General features: G+C 44.9%; 1 non-coding gene across 1 annotated transcript; it reads left to right on the forward strand.

The window, feature by feature from the left end:
* The first annotated feature begins 8,337 nt into the window (after nt 1-8,337).
* Nucleotides 8,338-8,443, forward strand: LOC123406479. Its single transcript, XR_006612177.1, has one exon. It is a non-coding gene; the product is annotated as a U6 spliceosomal RNA (small nuclear RNA).
* The last annotated feature ends 549 nt before the right edge of the window (nt 8,444-8,992 follow it).

Here is an 8,992-nt window from a genome sequence, read left to right on the forward strand (position 1 = left end):
GCTGCGTGTAGACCTGCGTGCGTTGGGAGGAAAAGTAGCGTAGGGGATCCGAGGCTGTTTTTGCGTGCGCTGTAATGTGTGGACCAGCCGTGGTGCGCTGGGGCTTGGGGGACCAGCCCCTTCCTTTTTTGTAATTGTGGGGACATAAACTTACCTTTTATGGAAGGCTGCCAGCTAACACTAGCCAGCAGCCAGCTGCTGCCTAGACGCGTCCAAGATTCTAACTCATAACCCAACACATATGGCCAGGGCGGAGCCAGGACGATGGCAAAGCCCCGGGCCACCTTCAAAAATTGCTTAGATTTGGGCCTCATATCTTTAATAATTACTACAGTCAACAAAGAAATTCAGCCTCAGGACCCGGGCCCAGGCCCTCGGGGCTGGGTCCTGTCTCCGCCCGTGCATATGGCAGACACGTTTCAATGATGGTTAACCTCTAATGATATCTTTACCATAAAATATATGTATCCGAATTTTATTAATTTTGGAAATACTTTTCACAGATACACATTTAGAGAACTAAGATTCCTTCGAAGAACAAAATTTTCACGTGATTTTTGCAGAGGGAGGTACTCTTATCAAAGGTAGCCTTGCCAAGCGTAATTGGCATGGTAGCAAAACATGCATGCACTTTTGTGATCCGAAGGAGATAATTCATCATTGATTTCTGTCATGCTCGTTTACTATCTTGATTTGGCCCGTGATTCATGTTACGTACAATTTTGCCCCGTCAATGAGTATTCTGAATTTCTTTGAAACTAGTTAGCTGGTATCCATCATAAGCTAAATGGTTGTGGGAGTCGTGTCATTCTCCGGGCAGCATAGAATTGCCAGAATGGATGTGTTTTTACAGATCATCTATTCCTAATTTCTTCCCATCAAAAAAATAAATCTATTCCTAATTTCTCGCAGGTTATCTACATGGCTACGGCTGCAATCCGTATGTGATCATCATAAACAATCTGTGTGGACACATGTGCGCTTATGGCCTCCAGGTGCAACGCACTAGAAACAGTTTTGCGGAATTTAACCAGTTTGGCTGGCGAGCCACTCATAGATTATGTGAATGAGCCATGTAATACCGGATACTATGGTCTGGTACTCGATGACTTGAACATGTTTTCACATTCAATAAAATGATTATGTACATCTTGTGATGCATAGGCCGAGGTACTCCCCTTTTTGAAAAATAAAATTTTCATATCATACATTATTATCTCGTAGTGGTGCCTACTCTTCACGGGTAGGAAATCCACCATGCATGATGTTTTTGTACTGATGCATGTTTAAAGTGCTAGAGTTGCTCTTTTGCAAAAAACTAAAACAAAATGGTAGAGTTTTCCAAAATTATTTTGACTTAAAAAAAAAACATCGGTCATTAACTCACACAATACGGTAGGAAATGTTATCAGAGGATCTAGAGGCCCTATGAAGGGAGGCACCATCCCCAACTTCGGGTGAGTTGTGCCATATAGCGCGCATGTGGTCCTGAGTCAATACGGTGTTTGGGTTTTATACTTTCTTGAAAAATTCCAACAAGCTTATATGTGGAGATGATAGAGTTTTGTATTCTTGTGGTTTCACAAAAGGAATTTAGACCACCTAAAGCTGCCTTTTAGTTCACAAATGTCGGCTTTTAGCTAACAATCGCCTTTTTGAATAAACTTACTTTATACACATTTTCTATCTTTTTTTAAAAAGCACATCTAATATCCACATGTTAGATTTTTTTTAAACTTCAATTGTACAAACCTACTTTCCTTAATATGAGAGAGTGGAAGACATGGGGTGCAATCAATGCATGCCCCAATAGAGAAGTCCACATTACTCTGTCAAAGCTCAAATTACTCTGGCCGACTCGAAAATCATATACTCTTTTGGGTAATAACTTAATACTCCTAAACTACTAGTTCAACTGAGTCGGAATTTGAAGTGCGGACTCCGTGGATGACATGCGGTTTCACATCTTCAAATATTTCTAGGTGGTTTGAAGTTTCGGACCAAAAACTTGAGGTAGCAACTTAGCTATTCATTAATTGTCCGCAAATCTGCTTGTCCACATGATTTATTTCTTAGTACTCCCTCCTTAAAGAAATACACGATCGTTCAGATCACTAAAGTAGTGATGTGATCTAAACGCTCTTATATGTTTTTTACAGAGGGACTATTTTGTAGTGTTTGTAGGAATTTTGTAGTGTTTGTAGTGTCTCATGGGTGTGTTTTGGGTTGCCTGCTTTGCTACGCTTGTGCTACTAGTTAGCTAGCCGTGTGGCCCGCCACGTACCTGCTGTGGTGGCTGATCGACGGTGACAAAACTAACAGGCATGCATGCCACGGCTGGAGTATTTTTTAAAATAAACCCAATTTTTATTTATTAAAGATAACCAATACATCGTTTGTGAAGGTCGTTATAATTTCACATAAAGGTTTCTCAGACCATTTTAAAGTTGAAGAAAATCAAGCTAATCTAGCGAGCTCATGAGCTACTTTATTTGCTTCTCTATTACAATATTTGAATCTCAAAATAATGAAATCACATGCATAATGAAAGTAATCATCGAAGATCGCCGTCGCCACTCCAGTCGACTGCCCTTCGTTCTGCATGGTTTCAATCACCTCTAAGTTGTCGGAGTTGATAATGAGACGATTACAGCCCACCCTTCATGTCAGTGTTAGACCAAATTTGAAAACTAAGACTTCCACCTTTAAAACATCCGTGCAGTAGTCAACCTTTCCGTTTCCTCCAGCGACGAATCTCTCTATGTCATCTCTTAGAACGGCCCCCATCGTTCCCTTAAGAAAGTCATGGTAAAAAAAACATAAACATTAAGTTTAACAAACCTAGGTCCTTAGGGGGGCATGACCAACCCACTTTTCCATAGTAAAAACATCTGCTAGTCTAGGATAGGCATAGCTAGAGATTTAGTAGTACCGTTCTTCCTTATCGCTTCCTCGGCACTTCTTTTCTCTTCTGACGTGCCCTCAATATTTCTTGATGTTTTTATGTACCGCGCGCTCTCAAGCTAGCATCAATCCTCCCACGCAAAAATGAAAAGAAAAAAAAAGAAGCTAGCATCAATCCATTTCTAAAAAAGAAAACGTAGCATCGATCAGATCGACCCCTCGTCGTTCTCACTTCTCAGAAGCCAAAGCCAAAGAAAAAGTGCCGGCTGGCCGGCCGGTTCATCCTCGACACGTACCGTGGCAGCGACCTCCCGCCGGTTCACCGCCGGCCCGACAAGTCGATCGGACTGCGGACCCAACGTCGCGTTCGGACGGTGCAGCGGTCGAGCTGCATGCGGCCGCCGATTTCGCCGGCGTGCAGATCGATGTGGTTCGCTCGTGTGCCGCCGGCCGCGCGCCCGGGCGCAGCCAGATCGCTCGAGTCAAAGACTTTTTGTAGCTCGTGGTGCGGTGCGTGTGAATATCAGTGAGGTAAACACGCATGAATGTTGTTGCCGACGGGATAAAATTTTGACTCTCTTTTTTTACTATCCTCTCCGTTCCGAATTACTTGTTGCAGAAATGAATGTTGCTTGTGTAATTCATCGGTGAATGCTGCTTGTAAGCATTTTTAAATGTAAAAATATTTTTCATGAAAAATAATGCTATTTTTTATTTACTTTGATGACGTAATAATAATACTTTATGTATTGGTGAGATATTTCTATTTTTTTTAGGAGTGGGGGTCTCATATGTAAGTGACTGGCTGGGAAAGGTGGTCATTTTTACCTTACCATGCTGACTGGACAGTCAATGGAGACATACCCAGTCAACATGGTTAAAACCAAGGTTGAGGGAGGAGAGGGTTGAATCCTGGCCGCTTTTAAAAATTCAAGGTTGATTTTAAACGGTTTCACGATTTAGAATTGTATACTAGCCTTTAATGCTAGTTTGAGGTTGCAATATGGATTTCTCACTTTTTATTTCGAAAACATACCATACTAGCCTTTGTTTCGTCTTCCCTTGGCAAACCAGTCAACAATCATGCATTATGGTAAAAAAATAGTCAACAATCATGCATGCTACGGCCGGCCGGAGTGAAACATGTGCTAGACATAGACACATATTTATCGTTTCTCGACAGCCGGGCAACTCAAACATATCTCAAACTTTCGGTCGAATGACCTGGTCACTGTTCATTAAAATGCGATTCAGATAAACTTTTTAAATGGACCTTAAACCCCCGGACTAACACATACCTTCTGTATTCAGTTCAAATCAAGGATGAATATGGAGCATTCAGACGCGCCTGCCCGAGAGGCATACCCCATTGCATCAAATTCATCAAGCCTTTTCTCCTCCTCCCGCATTTCCTTTTCCTTTCCCGCGTCCGAGCCCTCGTCATCCCACATCCATGCTCCACATCCTCGCTGCCGGTCCTGGTCTGTCGCCTAAGATGTCGTCCAATCCCTCCACGACCATCGCAACGGAGGATGCATCCGCCTCGTCTGTCGGAGTCCCGTCCTCGACTATGTCCTGCAAGTCGGAGAACATCGCCTGGAGGAACCGGCAACGCTGGTAGCAAGAGAAGGAAACAGTTACGTCATCACATAGAGCGGAGGGGGGCATGAAGGAGTAGCTGCCGCCCCAGCCGCGCGCGGAACCCTGCACCTCATTCATCCGTCCACTGACAAGGATTGTGTGGGCGGACCATGTTGGGACAAAAAAGGACCCGACGGTCAGCTGGGGCATTTCAGACAATTTTCCAACCACGCAGATGTCGACGGTGGATTGCCTCGGATCAGGAGACAAAGATGGCCTCTGAGCACGAAGTATGGATGACGCCCGGCAAGTGGTCCGGCCAGCTAGCAAGACATCCGTTCCGTTCAGACATTTATTTTTATTTTGGCATGCTTGGATTGTTGAACTATAATTTGTTTTGCTTTTTTTTGAATTGTTGAATTCTAATAATTTGTATCGTATGATCGACCTACATAGGTTGCATGAATTTGAGATTTCGCCTTCAAGATATACGAATGTGCGACAATTCATACGGATGCGTTCACGGACAGGTCGGATTTGCCAAGTCCGGTAGTAGATACTCTCACTCCATTCAGTACTACCCGTGGCGTGCGTGGACTCGCTGCATGCATGGCCGGTTTTTCTATGACACGGACCGTGTTACTCCCATCACGGCAGCGACCTCCGGCTCACCGCCAGCCCGACAAGTCGTGGACGACAGACCCAACCCAACGTCCATTCGTCGAGCGAGCTGCGGCCGCCGAATTCGCCGGTGCGACCGGTGTAGCTCGTTCGCGCGCCATGCATGGTGCCGGCGCCGGCCGGGCTTGCGGCGAGTTCGAGCCAAACGCACACGAAAATGGATTTTTTACCCGTGCAGTGCGTGTGAATAGTGATCGACCGCCACGAGATGAGCCGGTAACTCCTCTTCTTTTCCCCTGCTATGATACGCATGGTACTAGACCATGCATTGATGCATGAAAATCGTCAAGATGTAAGGTGGCAACCCATAAATTTTCTCATGCATCCGGGAACAAGGGACTAGTCCGAGGATACAGATGTGGGAGGACGGTATTCAACCGTAGTTGCGTATATTTTGATAACACATCAAAATAACTGGATGAAATTCGTGCAAACACGGTCGGATTTCATGCAAAGATGACGGATTTCATACAAACACAATATATTTTATTATATTTTAAATATATTTTAACTAAAAAGATAAAACTATGTGCATGTCCGGTCGCACGGAGCTCCACTTCCATGACCCGGATAAGCTATACTAGTCTACGACCGGCCGCAACAGATCTCCTTATCTTTCCCATGTCCGACAACCCGGTCATGAGACTGCTAGGAGCTTCGGAGGCATATGCTCATCGCAAAGGACGCCTCGCTTCCCCGCCTCTCGCCGGAGTAGAACCCTTGACTGATGCTTCAACGGGAGTGGAAGCGGGCACCTCCGTTTTGGTGTAGCCCATGCGGGATCGACGAAGGTCCTCACAAGAGAAGAACTGGGGAAGACACCACTTGTGTACGCCAGCGTCATCCCAACGATGGTATTCATGGGACCCAAGTGGCAGCGGCCTCCCGTGTTCTATTTCTCTTTGATGATGGAGACGGACGCGGAGGCGCTGGCCACCGACTCGTCGCTCTCCGCGCACCCAGTTTATGTCTCTGCCTGCATGGCATGGACGCAGGTACATGAGGCGTGGTCGCAGGCACGACAGGTGCGGTTGCAGATATGAGAGGTGCGGTTGCCACCGTGCTCCCAATCGTGCTGGCATGGAGCAACTCATCAGTCCTCATCGAGCTGGCTGACTTGGGACGACAACTGGCTCCGTCGGGCTAGGCGAGGGAGGCGGAGCAGCGAGCTTCCTCGCACGTGCTTGTATCAGGCGGGCTCGACGGGCCACCTAGTCGGCTTGTATGCTAGAGAACTGCTTTTCGAAAACCATTGGAAGAGTGGAAAAAATGGCGAAGGAGGAGATGGAGGAGCGACGGAGGGGTGTGATTCTTGCCTGGCATCTACCCTCATTTAAATATAGGGAGGACGGGAGGAGCTTGGCCGGTGCCGCGTTTGATTCCGGCTCGCTCATGAATGGACGTGTGGCCGAAATAGATTTCTTGACTTTCACGCGGGTTTAATGAAGACGTTTGAATGCTACGAGGAGGCGTGTTTAGCCGGGTGTGCAGCGACCACATTGATGGCTTCCGAAGTCTGAACCGCGTGATTCGTATGGTTGCGGAAAGTTTGTGGGTCCGTCTTAGAGATGTCCTAAGTTTGACCCTTTTTATTTCTTTCTGTGAACTAGTCAGTGAATGCTGCTACTGAGTATTTCAAAATGTATATTTTTTACATCATTCTACTCCGGATGGTTTCGAGCACATGGTTTTTTTATCTGACGGGACTTCACTAGGATCATGTCAAGCGGGACTTCACTAGGATTATGGTTCCAATATCTCCGTGAAGGAAAGGAAAAGGCTTTCTGTATGTTCTCTCTATACCCACCTTTGCTTGGTATTTTTTGTTCCTGTTCCGCTCTGTTTTTAACTATTTCCATTCCGGCAAACGGAGACAGTTAGGTCAAAGTCGTAGCACGATCGAGGGTGACAGGAGTAAAGTAAATAATTAGCAAAGTCAAGAACCCAAATCAGTAAACTCACAAGTAAAGTGAAGTTTAAGATCAACAAGGAGATCGTTGTCTGTTTCAAAAGGTAGGTAACTGTAATTTTATCTAACAAGACTTCGGTAAAGTCGTATACAACATGTAAAATCAAAACTTACATATTCTATATTATTCTAGTTACTTTGGTAATGTGAGCTCCTGACTTTGGTAACTCAATCAATGGTGATATGTATCCTAGATGGGACTCCAAGATGATAAGAGTCAAACGGTTAAAGTGATTTTAACTTGTATGTTTGTGTTCTATGGCAGTGCTTTGGCGATACGGTAACTCAACCCAAAAAGACACTTGTGAGCCAATTAGACAGTTAGAATGAACACCATGAAGTTCCATCTCCGTCTTTGAAACATTAAATTCTACGTAGCGGGACTTCACTATGATCGTATTAACCAAGTAATGTGATTTTGATAAGATGATAATTCCCAACTCGGTTGACAACGACACAACTAAAGCAGCAGGTGTGCACAAACCCAACTAAAACATAGTGAAGAAGCTATAGGGCGTAACTTGTTTAATTCTAAAGCCATGCACAAACCCAACTAAAATATACTCCCTCCGTTCCTAAATATAAGTCTTTTAAGCGATTTCACTAGAAGTCTACTTACGGAGCAAAATGAATAAATCTACACTCTAATGTATGTCTATATACATTCGTATATAGTTTACTAGTGGAATCTCTAGAAAGACTTATATTTAGGAACGGAGGGAGTAGATGATAATTCCCAACTCGGTTGACAACTCACTATTTTTGTCTAACACCGATAAATTCATATAAAACCCGTAAGGTAAAAACCAATGGCGGAGCTAGTACTGGATCATTGGGGAGGGGGTGGGTGTGGGGCAATGGCAAAATATGGATTCTGAAGGAGCATAAGTATCTATTTTTCTCATGGTACATACATACACAAATTATAATTCGATGATACTAGCAATCAAACATGGACAATACATGCTTTCTAATTCGACTGGGGAGCACAAACTTCAGTACATATTTCGCAAGACAGAAGAGACTTTCTTATAGTGGACATGGACTACCACGTGAGTTGGTGAACACGTCTGACGACAACACCAGTGGGTCAGTCACACAACTAGAATGTGTTGGAATTATGGGTCTTCCTCACCTCCGTATGTTACCCGAGAGCATGTTGGAAATGGATAACCTAATTGGCAAACAATCGTGAGTGAGCTGTGCCCTTGGGGACATCATCCGGTAAAATTGAAACGATATAGAGAAGATTAGTGTGGCCCCTGCGTAAGGATGGCACACATAAATCGAAAAGAAAGCGGGCGAGCTAGCGAGTGCATGACCTAAATATCGCCAACTCGTGCGGTTGAAAAACACATGAATCTTTTTTAGAGCAAAAAACACATGAATCTAGTATAAGCACGACTAGAAACTAGCTAGGCTGGATGATGACAAAAAACAAAAAGAAACTAGCTAGGCTGGATCGATATAGATAACATCACTTTGACTCTGCTTTGGAAGTCTTCTAAGTAAGACGGCGGCAGGGTCGATGGCTAGATCGATGTACAGTCAGCGGCTCACTTGGATTCTTGACAGACGACGGAACAGAAAGGAGATGGCGATATATATATATATGATGGCTTCTGCATGCGTACGAGGGTGACCGCGGACCCTTTGCCACTCCGCCGAATTGACCCGGTCGATCGAGCTCTGGCCCTGCGTATTGTTAGCACTACGTGGCCGTCTCTCGTCTACAATGAAAGGAAGCAATGGGCGTCGTGCAAAAGATATACCCTACCTGGCCCTGCTGCTGCCGCCTACAAGCCTGCATGCCTGCCTTTGGACTCTTTGGTCGTGCACTGGTGTGGACACGATGCC

Source organism: Hordeum vulgare, chromosome 6H, assembly GCF_904849725.1.
Source record: "Hordeum vulgare subsp. vulgare chromosome 6H, MorexV3_pseudomolecules_assembly, whole genome shotgun sequence".
In the NCBI taxonomy this organism is placed as follows: Eukaryota; Viridiplantae; Streptophyta; class Magnoliopsida; order Poales; family Poaceae; genus Hordeum; species Hordeum vulgare.